General features: G+C 34.2%; 1 protein-coding gene across 6 annotated transcripts in view; it reads right to left on the bottom strand.

The window, feature by feature from the left end:
* The window catches only part of Mef2a (myocyte enhancer factor 2A), a 120,655-nt gene that overhangs the window by 41,263 nt on the left and 68,944 nt on the right, over window positions 1-10,448 (bottom strand). The gene's annotated exons all lie outside the window — the stretch shown is intronic.

Genomic DNA, 10,448 nt, shown 5'->3' with positions numbered 1-10,448 from the left:
ACCACCGCCCGGCGCCTTTTTACTTTTTACACAACAAAATTTATTAAGAACATCTCCTTAGGCTTTTTACTGCTGAAAAAAAAAATGGTTATTGTTCATATGAAGCCTGCAGCGGTCACCCAATGGCCACTACGTTTTTATGGGGGCAACCCTATTTGGTCTTGGTAACTTCTGTCAAAGCATACAGGGTTTCGTTGCAAGATTGTTTACAGATTTATTAACCTTCTTTCCTGACATTTTTTTCTCCAAATAGAGGAGTTAAAGTATAGGAGATGAAGGTGCTACTTTAATGACTCCAAATTTAATCTGTTGTTGTTTCATGACAATCAGCACTATTTTGAAGATAATCAATTAGTCTTATTGACGTCTTTTGCTATGATACATATGTGAACACTATTATTTTTTTTTTAAGTATTTAAGTTTTGACTTAGTATGTCTGCAGATAACAAACCTTCACTAACCATGGAAAATCCAGCCATTATCACTTCAAATAATTCCTCCACCTCATATTCATTCTCATGAATGGTGGCATCATTTTCTTCTGGAATGCCAATTTCAAGTGGGCTCTTAGGTCTTGTTAAACAATCCTAGGTCTTGTAAAACAATCTACCTCTTAATATTTTCTTTCTCTTTAACTCTTCATACTGAATTACAGAAAATATCTTCATTCAGTTCAGAACTTCTCTCTGCAGCTATGAAAAATCCACTCCCACCACATATACTGAGTTCTTTATTTTGGTTTTTGCCTTTCTCAATGATTGGAAGAATTTAATGCTTTCCAATTTCTCTTTGTCATTATTTTATAAAAAATGAAGCATTTTCTCATGAAATTCAAATCCAGTTTTTTGTTGATATTTTTACTATGTTTTCTTTCAGTTAGATATAAGCCAGAATTTTGTAGCTTTAAAAAAAAGCAGAGCTTACCATATAACCCAGGAAATTCTGTTCCTGGTTAGACATCAAGAGAAATGAAAACACATGCCCATACAAAGAAGTCTGTACAAACTTCAAAGCAGAGGATACAATATTATTCAGTCAGATAAGTCCTGATACATGTTACAATGTAAGTGAAAGAAGTTCCAAAAGATGATACACTGTATGACTTCATTTAAATGAAATGCCCAAACAGGCAAGTTAGTTGGCAGAGGAAACAGATTAGCGGATTAATCTTAATTATGCCTAAATACTTTGATAAATAATTAAAATATGCGCCCAATTTTATTAACAGTGAGGGATATCTCTGGAAAATAGTTTATAGATACCAGGTAGTATGGGAGTACTTCATATAAGTTACTAAAGGTTTTAGAAATATTGAATATGATTGTGAATAATTATCACACTGGAATTTATAACCACTGAGTACTATAACTAAAGACACGAGATGACCAGTCAATAGAACCATATATGAAGACAATATTCTTTATATCTCAAAGAAACTGAGGAAAACAATTTCCCTAGTCTATATAGCTCTAGAATAGCAACCTTTTACTCAGATGAATATATTTTAAAGCTGTAACTTTCTCTTAAAATGCTGGTTATCATGCCAGGTTAATATTCTACAATGGTGTAATACCTCCTAGGGGTGTCCAGAGTGTACAGGGCAAAGGTCATTGCCTTACGAGCTATTGCCCACTTAATTCTCTAGCCACATACTGTAACAGACTTCTGCACCACATATGTGGGGATATCCATTCTGAGAACACAAATCTGTTCTACTGAGATACATGTCTAGTACTATATATCATACTGTCTGGATTCCAGTGAAACCACCTCCCAAAGGTGGAATATCTGGCTAGAAAATACTCATCTCCACATTCCATCCTTTTTCTACTACCATGACTAGTAAACATGAAAGTGGAATGTGGGGGGAGACATGTGTTCAAAATCAGTACAACTAAGTCATTTTTAAAAAACTGCAGAGAAATATTTGTCCTGATTTATCTTTGATACTTTAGATTGGTGCTTAGTCACTGACAATGTAAGATTACCTCAACTGGAATTGAGCAGTATTAAAAATGTATTAGCTCAGCTGTACTAGCATACTTCTGAAATACAACTACTTGTGGCTAATGGCTAGCAGACTGGCCAGCCCAGATGGAGAGTGTTTCTATCAAGTCTGTTCGACAGTCCTATGACAATGTTATGTGTATCAAGGCCTGAAGCTGTTTTTGCCATCATGAAGAGCCAAGCAGGAAGATAAAGCTGATGAAAGAGCAAGGCAGAGCCCTAGTCTGCTTAGCAAACCTAAAGTCTAGCATTCTGCTAAAGTTTCTGTTATGTGATATAAAAATATTCCTACTATTCAATAAGCAATTTTAGTTGTGTCTTCAGTTTTTAACAAGAGGTAGCCTAAGAAAGGGTTGTTTTCAATGCTTTTAAATGCATTACTTCAGTCAACAGTTAAAGCCCATAAAATTTATAACTTTAATACTTTTCTCCCTTGTCTATTAAACACTGAGTTTAGTAAGTGTTAAAACTCAATAAATTATTAGAATATCAAAGTATTAGTCATAATGCTAAATACAAAAATTTACTTTTAATTAGTAGCAAATGAAAGATCAAATACAGTTTTAAAAGCTGATGTGGGAGTCCCCTCTGTATGCTATGAACATGTTTTATTATCATTGGTTAATGAATAAAGCTGTTTTGGCCTACAACAGGACATAATAAAGTAAGGCAGAAATTCCAAGCAGATAAAAGAGGAAAGAAGGTAGCTGCCGAAGGAGACAGATGTACCCTAGAACCTTGCCGGTAAACCAAGAGCCTCATAGTAATACATAGACTAATAGAGATGGGTTAATTTAAGATGTAAGAGCTAGCTAGAAATAAACTTACGCTACTGATCAAATAGTATTGTAATCTACAGTTTCTGTGTGATTATTCTGGATCTGGATGGCCAAAATGAACAAGAAGTCTGTGCCTACAAAAAGTCTAAACTGAAACATCTAAACATCTAAGTGCCTACTCATGGAAAGCATTATTTTCTACTATCTTACATCGATATGATATGTTTAAATATGTCAACTACAGATATATGACAATATGACTTTTAATTATCTATCATACAGAAATTCTACATGAATACTAATGGAATTTTAAAAAATCATTCTGATTTTCCAAATTCCTATACAAATAATAACTGTTGTTGTTTCTATGTTCTTTTTGTAAAAAATGTACACATTTTAAAGATTTCAAGGTAGATTCTGGAAATAAGAATTTAAATCTAGAAAATGTAAAAATAAAGATTCTTTAAAAAAAAAGCACTGCAGGAAAATATTTTCTACTGAATTATAAAAGGTAAATTCTAACCTTTTATATGGATAATCAACCTGCTATATTCAAGAAGGCTTATACACGCAGTGTATTTACTTATTTACTAAGTTTTATAAACTGCTATCCTTTAAGAATAATATAAAAAGTTCACCATCAGATGTTTTATTGCACAAAAATTAAAATGAGAACTACAAGAAACATTTTTTTGCTGAGTTAACACACTTCCTCATCCATTTCTTAGCCACTGAGTCAGATTCTTCACAGAATGCCCTTAGGATACATGTTAAAGAAACTGAGTTAGTCAAATAAAACAAAACCCAAAAGTTATGTTATTCATTTATATTTTAATGTATCCAAATGTTATACTATCATTTGGAATGTTTTATAGATATAGAGCTAGTGTATAAGATCAAAAGCCAAAGCTAATCAACACAAGAGAAGATACTTTCTTGTCTACATAGTCAAGGAACTAATAACCTTTCAGACCTGAGCCACGGTATGAGCCACGGTATAATTTAAAATATGAAAACTGTATCATTATCACTTTTATTTTAAGTTATATATTTGAAGGGCTCGGGATTTTAAAGCTGTATGTCTGCATTAGCCAATTATGTAAAAGAACTGAAATACTATCTAACTACATTTAAACTATATTTTATAGGCACACAGGCATGTCTACCTGTGGCCCTGCTGCACAATCAAGGACATTTGTTAATGTAGCCCAAACATAAGCTTACTTTTAAAATGAGCTTTTCCCTATAATTTGGGAAAGGTGGGTTGCCTAATGTCAAATGGTTCTCAAGAGTCAATTCTGTAGATGTCATTTCTGCAACATCAAAAGGTTAGGCAGACCTACCAGTAAGCTAAAATAATCATCTAGTTCTAGAAGTAATATAATATACATATTGCGATAAATAATATTTGGTGGGAACATCATTCTAGAGTCTTTGAAACTTCAATGAAGAGTACACAATAAAAATAATTCAGTTTTAAGATAATAAAATAGCCAACAGTATCTTGTTAGGATAACGACAGTAATGTAGCTATTTAACACTTTAATCACAGTATCTTAACAATATATGTGACATACAGTATGATGAATACCAGTGTAATAAATTAAAAATACAGAAATAATACTACATTTAATATGTTTTACCCTTTTCTATCTTTTTCTGCACCCCCCTTTTAAAGTAATCTTATAATTCCAATACAATTTATCACCAAAGAAGTCCAAGCTATGAAACCTAGGCAGCTGTTCTATTGCACTACTTCAGTGGCTAGCCAAACTTCCAGATAAAGAGAGCCTTACACAAGTCATGAGGATCTGGCTTGCTTCTCGAGTCTTAGTTATCTCCCTGTTAACACCACACTTCAGCTATACTTAGCTCATACCAACTTACAATAACATGCCAACTACATTTTCCTAATTTCCACCTAAACTACCTTTTTTATATGCTTTTGCCTTCCCTCTCTTTTTTAAAAATTAATTTCCTTCTCCATTTTTTATTTTTATTTTGTAATGGACTGGTAACGTTTTCTGACCGTTTTTCCAGTCCTTACTACCTCCTCTTCTAACCTTGACAAAGATTCCACTCACATATTGTAGACCTTCCAGAGAAGAAATAAAGAACATTTTTACATGACTAAAACCTAAAATGTTCAATCTCTGACACATGTGAACATAAAAAGAACACACTGAAATTAATCAGCAATCACAAAAACATGCCTTATGGAAATATGAGTTCCATTACAAAGTGATGTTTCACACGTTTCCTCCCCTGTATCAACATTAATCTCCCATGGAATAAATACAACCTCAAGAGAAAATATATTTAGAGATGTACAGTTCCTTATAAAGAAACTGTTGACTATAAGTCAACAGTTGGGTGGTGGTGGTACAGGCCTTAAATCTCAGCACTCAGGAGGCAGAGGCAGGAGTGCAAGGCCAGCCTGGTCCACAAAACTAGTTCCAGGACAGTAAGAGCTGTTATACAGAGAAACTCTGCCTCAAAAAAACTAAATAAATAAATGCCAATAACTGTATCATAAACACTATAGTAAATAATAATAATAATGTCAAACAGATACCACAATAAGAACTGTAAAATTGAGATTACAAGAACTGGGTGCCTGCTGTGTGATGTGATGGCACAGGGAGACATGAAGGAACAGGGCTGCAAAGACTGTGCCTCACCCTGTGAGTCATAATCATGCTGCTTCAGGCTCTGTAAGGAATAAAAGAGTCCCAGGGAGGGGGTGGAGGTGGAGAGAAGCTTTGTCTTGTCTTCAGATGTCTCATTATGTTTCCCTTTCCCTGCTGCTCAAACTGCTGCCCTGTAAAACATTAGGTACTCCACTTAAATACTCTTCGGTCTGTTCCATTTCTCATCTATACTGTGGGGAGGTGGAGGTGGGTGAGGGGTAGTGGCTCCCAGAGCCTCTTTGAGGATAATGTTAGACTTACAGAAAACCCAAATGGAGACACTGAACTATTTTCTCCTTTGCTCACTTAAGACTTTTAAAAGATGTGATCACAAACCCAAATGGAATAAATAGATGTGGAATTTGTAATAATGATAATAATAAATGGCAACAACAAAAAGTTTATGAACATGCAAGAACCAAAAATTAATTTTTTATTAAACATGTAAACTGGGCATAGTGATGCACACCTGTAATCCCAGCACTTGGAAGGTGGAGACAGGAATATCAGAAGTCAAGAATAGCCTCTGCTACAAAAAGAATTCAAAGCTAACCTAGACTACAGAAAACTGCCTCGACAAACACTCAAAATCAAACCAAAACATAAAGTGCTTCTGTGCAAATATGGGGATAGTAGCTGAGATCAGGGTGCAGCCTGAGTTCTGAACTTACTCTTTGCAATGAGCATGTTGTCACACCATGGAACATCAGCTAAAGCAGCTTGAAACATTCCTGCTATTTAAGTCTGCTGTTCACTATGAAGTACAGTGTTTTTATTACATATGCAAAGTTTTCTGCACTTTTAGAAACATAATAATTCATGGAAAAACAATTATTTTCTACTGTCATCAGTTACTCTTTGTCAAATTAGTGTGGTTTTGGTGAAGAACTGTTGCTTGAGTTGCTAACTTACACACAAACACAGACGCACACACATGCACACACACGTACAAATTGTATCATGAAGCTGACTTGGGATGAGGGCAGAATTCTAATTTCTAAAACAGCTCTTATCATAGTCCTTCTGTTTTGTATTTCATATTTATGTGAAGTGGCGTTTTCAGCACTGTTGTTTATAAAACCAAAGTATCGGTCAACTGCAAAATCTCTAGATCCTACAGTATTACAAATTCAGTTTTAATTCTTTATATAATGGCAACTTACACCAATATTTGGTATACTATTTTAAACTTTGAAAAGATTTCTTAAAATTATGACTCATGCTTGCTCTCTGTCTGAAATTAATTCAGGGTATATTTTGGAGGATAAAATGTTTGGAAAAAGCTTGATAATCAGTGTCAAAAAGGTGTGTTCACCTCAAGCTAATGGCTTACAATTCTACTTAGAACAAGTAAACCAAGATTTCTTGGACCTCATCTTCAAGAATTTTTTTTAGGTCTGGTTGGGGCACAAAATACTACATTTCTGAAAAAGTTCTCTGATGATTTAATAATCAGGTTATCACATTTTGGGAACTACTGGCTTTAAGTAATATATTCCCGGCAAAATCACTTTTATCACCATCTGTTTTCTTAAGATTTCTTTCATTATTTATTCATGTGTCAAAGCACTTAGAACTAAAGTTACAGACAGTTGTGAGGCACCATGCTGGTGCTGGGAATCTAACCAGATCTTCTACAAAAGCAGTCTTAACTGCTAAGCTGTCTTTCCAAGACCATTTTTATTCTCTAATTGATAGATGCATTTTATAATGATTCTCTATTTTTTTCTTTAATATATTAGTTCCAGTTTATTTTGTAATTTAAATGTAGGAAAAATCAAGACTAAAACGGGGGCATTTTCATGGCTGGGGAGATAGCTCTGAGCAAATTGCTTGCTGTGCAAATATAGGGATAGTAGTTCAGATCTCCAGCAATCACATAAAAGATGGGCAGTTACAATCCAGCTTGTAATCTCTGTGCTGGGGAGGGAGAGACAGGGAATCTACTTAGCAAGTTGATCAGCCACACAGTGAGAAACTTTAGTTGAGGATGAAATTTTGCCTCAACAATCAAGGAAGACCCCCAATGTCAACTTCTGATATCCTCATGTTCACCCATAAACATGAACATACACATATATGCCCACATACATGTAAACACAAATACATACACACACACTCACACACACACACACACACACACATATATATACATAAATGTGTATGTTATATGTGTATGTATGTATTCAGTAGAAAAAATGCACTTTAAATTGTCACCTTTTCTGGGGCCAGTGATTCACAGTACAGTATTCTGGCAGGGACAGAGCTACAGCTCACTGGCAATCTGGCATCATCAGATAAAAAATCTAGACTCTGCAGTACATTGTGTTGTTGAGCTATGACATTGGGTAAGTTAGGTGGGTTTCAATTTACAATATTTTCAATCTCTGGGCTACTAGGACATGTCATGTTGCAAGTTAAGGGGCATCTGCATTCAACTTTCTTGGGATATGTATGTATGTATGCATGCACGTATGTATGTATAACCTACCCATTGTAGGCTTTATTTTTATCCCTAAATGAATTTAATTGAATATGTCAATTAAAAAATCTATAGAAAAGTAAAATTTTATTTATTAACTCAAAAAAAATTTAATTTAAAATTAGAATATTAGGACTAGTTATAAAACACAGACATAAGAAATAAGGAAGAACAATCAATATTCTATGTGTGAGCTAGTTTCTAATATTTTTAGTTAAATAAAACTAAATATTCAAATATAAACTACCGTTATCCAAAATATTTGGTGCCTGATACTTCAGATTTAAGAGCACTTCAGATTTTCATGCTTATCCTGTACAATATTAAGTTTGTAGTATTCTTAGAAAGGATATCTGCTCTCACCCCACTAACTTAATACACATAATCTCAAGTAGCAATATGCAGGTGTGGCTAATAGCACAGTGTGCCCATCCTTCTTTCCATAGTTAGCTCAAAAGGGCTTATATGTTAAGGATGCAACAGAACAGAACACATCTACGGTAGATAACTTATAAACGTTTACAACTGTTTGTTTATTCACCCACATGAGATAGCCAAGAAATCTGAAACCTCATTGTCAACTTGTTAGAAGTTTATTTATATAAAACCTTTAGTTATATGAGGTAACTCTGGTTTACAAAAGCACAGTATTCTTGTGGTTCAAATCAGAAATTTCTAAACAGCTCCCTGCAGAGCCCTCAGCACAGAAGACCCTCAAATACCTTAGAGGAGTAAATGAACACCAAAGTGCCTGCCTACAACTACAAGTGCTTGAAAGGAAATGGTATGAAAAAAGAAATCAATGACAACAACAACAAACTTCACAAATTTATCCTACCACAACAAATCAATAATGTTTATAATATAGCTACTCCTATACAATTATAATTTACAGAGGACTACTAGATTCATATTGGCTTACATCTAAAAAGAAAACATCAAAATCCCAATGGGTAAAGGCTGAAGACATAATTTAGAGTTTAAGAGCACTTACTGCTCTTTTAAAGGAACTGGGTTTGATGCCCAGCAGCTATATGGTAGCTTACAACCATCTGTAACTCCAATTCCAGGACTGCACACATGTGGTGCATATAAATTCATGCAAGCACACATATATGCACACACCACTTAAAAATACTAATAAGTGCAATTGAACTGCCAAAGTTCTCTTATTGAATATACTGAAGCAGACCGTGACATAGGAGACTGCTAAAAATTTTCGGGATTTACTCTCTTACACTTTGACTGCTGACCACAATAGAGATGAAGAATGAGGTAGTCTGAAAATTCTGAGAAGTATAAACCAGATTATATTCTTCACAGTCTCTAAAGACGTTAGCTTTAGGTTGTGCGAAGTACCCTCAATTTCCAGAGGCCAAGAACAACACTGCTGCAATGAAAGAGTAGAGTAGTTAGGATTATGAGGGAGATTGTTTTCTTCAATGAAAGTAGCCAGCATACCTACTTGCTCATAATTTTACTCCCTTGCTCAGTGAAAGCTTGTGGAGCTTCTGATAAAACTTACAGATGTTTAAAATGTAAAGCCATTTGAAACACATTAGGGACATTTACATTTCAAGTAAATTTAAAGTCTCTGGCAAACTTACTAAGATGATCTAGTTTACCAAAGTGTGCTTATGAAGTCTAATAGGGAAAACTATATAAGATTTGCAAATAATTTCTAAGATATGACATATATGCTAAATAACAGTAATTGTCAAAGGACATAAACATAACTGCATTAAAGAGTGTTCTTAAAGTCATTTCAAAGAGATTAACAAAAGTAAAATAAAAAACTAGGCAAGGCAGTGGTGGCACATGCCTTTAATCCCAGCACTCAGGAGGCAGAGGTAAGTGAATCTAGGCCAGAGCTCATAAATAGAGTGAGCTCCCGGACAGCCAAGGCTATACAGAGAAACCCTGTAATCCCATCTCTGGAAAAAAACCCAAAACCCAAAATCTTCAAACACGTTTCATGGGAGGTTCAAAGCAGTGGATCCTTAACTAAATCTCAGTAAATTGATCATAGCTGTAATTATACTATGCTTTTACTTATCATTGGAAACAATTCATTAATAACCATAACATGTTACTTTTTAAAATAAAGAGATTTTCCCCCAGCAATAAATTAAATCACTATCCAAAAAAGAACCCAAATTATGGGAAGATTCAGGGAAAAAAATTAAAAGCATTTTCCTAACTTTATTATTATGTCTGAAGGTGAATAAATTTGATTCTGACACAAGATGATAGTTATAATTATCTTCAACTGCATTTCAACTGTCGGTGTAAAATCCAAACTCAGACTGCATTTGTTCTCTTACATTGAGTTCTGTGTCATCCTTACATGGTTTCAGTACTTTCTCCAAAAAAATGCCTACTTTAAGTGATTTCTTTCTAATATTACATAACTAAGCCAATGAAAGCATTTCTTCTTCTTCTTCTTCTTCTTCTTCTTCTTCTTCTTCTTCTTCTTCTTCTTCTTCTTCT

This window comes from Microtus ochrogaster, chromosome 22 (genome assembly GCF_000317375.1).
Source record: "Microtus ochrogaster isolate Prairie Vole_2 chromosome 22, MicOch1.0, whole genome shotgun sequence".
NCBI classification, from domain to species: domain Eukaryota; kingdom Metazoa; phylum Chordata; class Mammalia; order Rodentia; family Cricetidae; genus Microtus; species Microtus ochrogaster.
The sequence above is the reverse complement of the archived record's forward strand: the minus strand, read 5'-3'. Positions and strand labels throughout refer to the sequence as shown.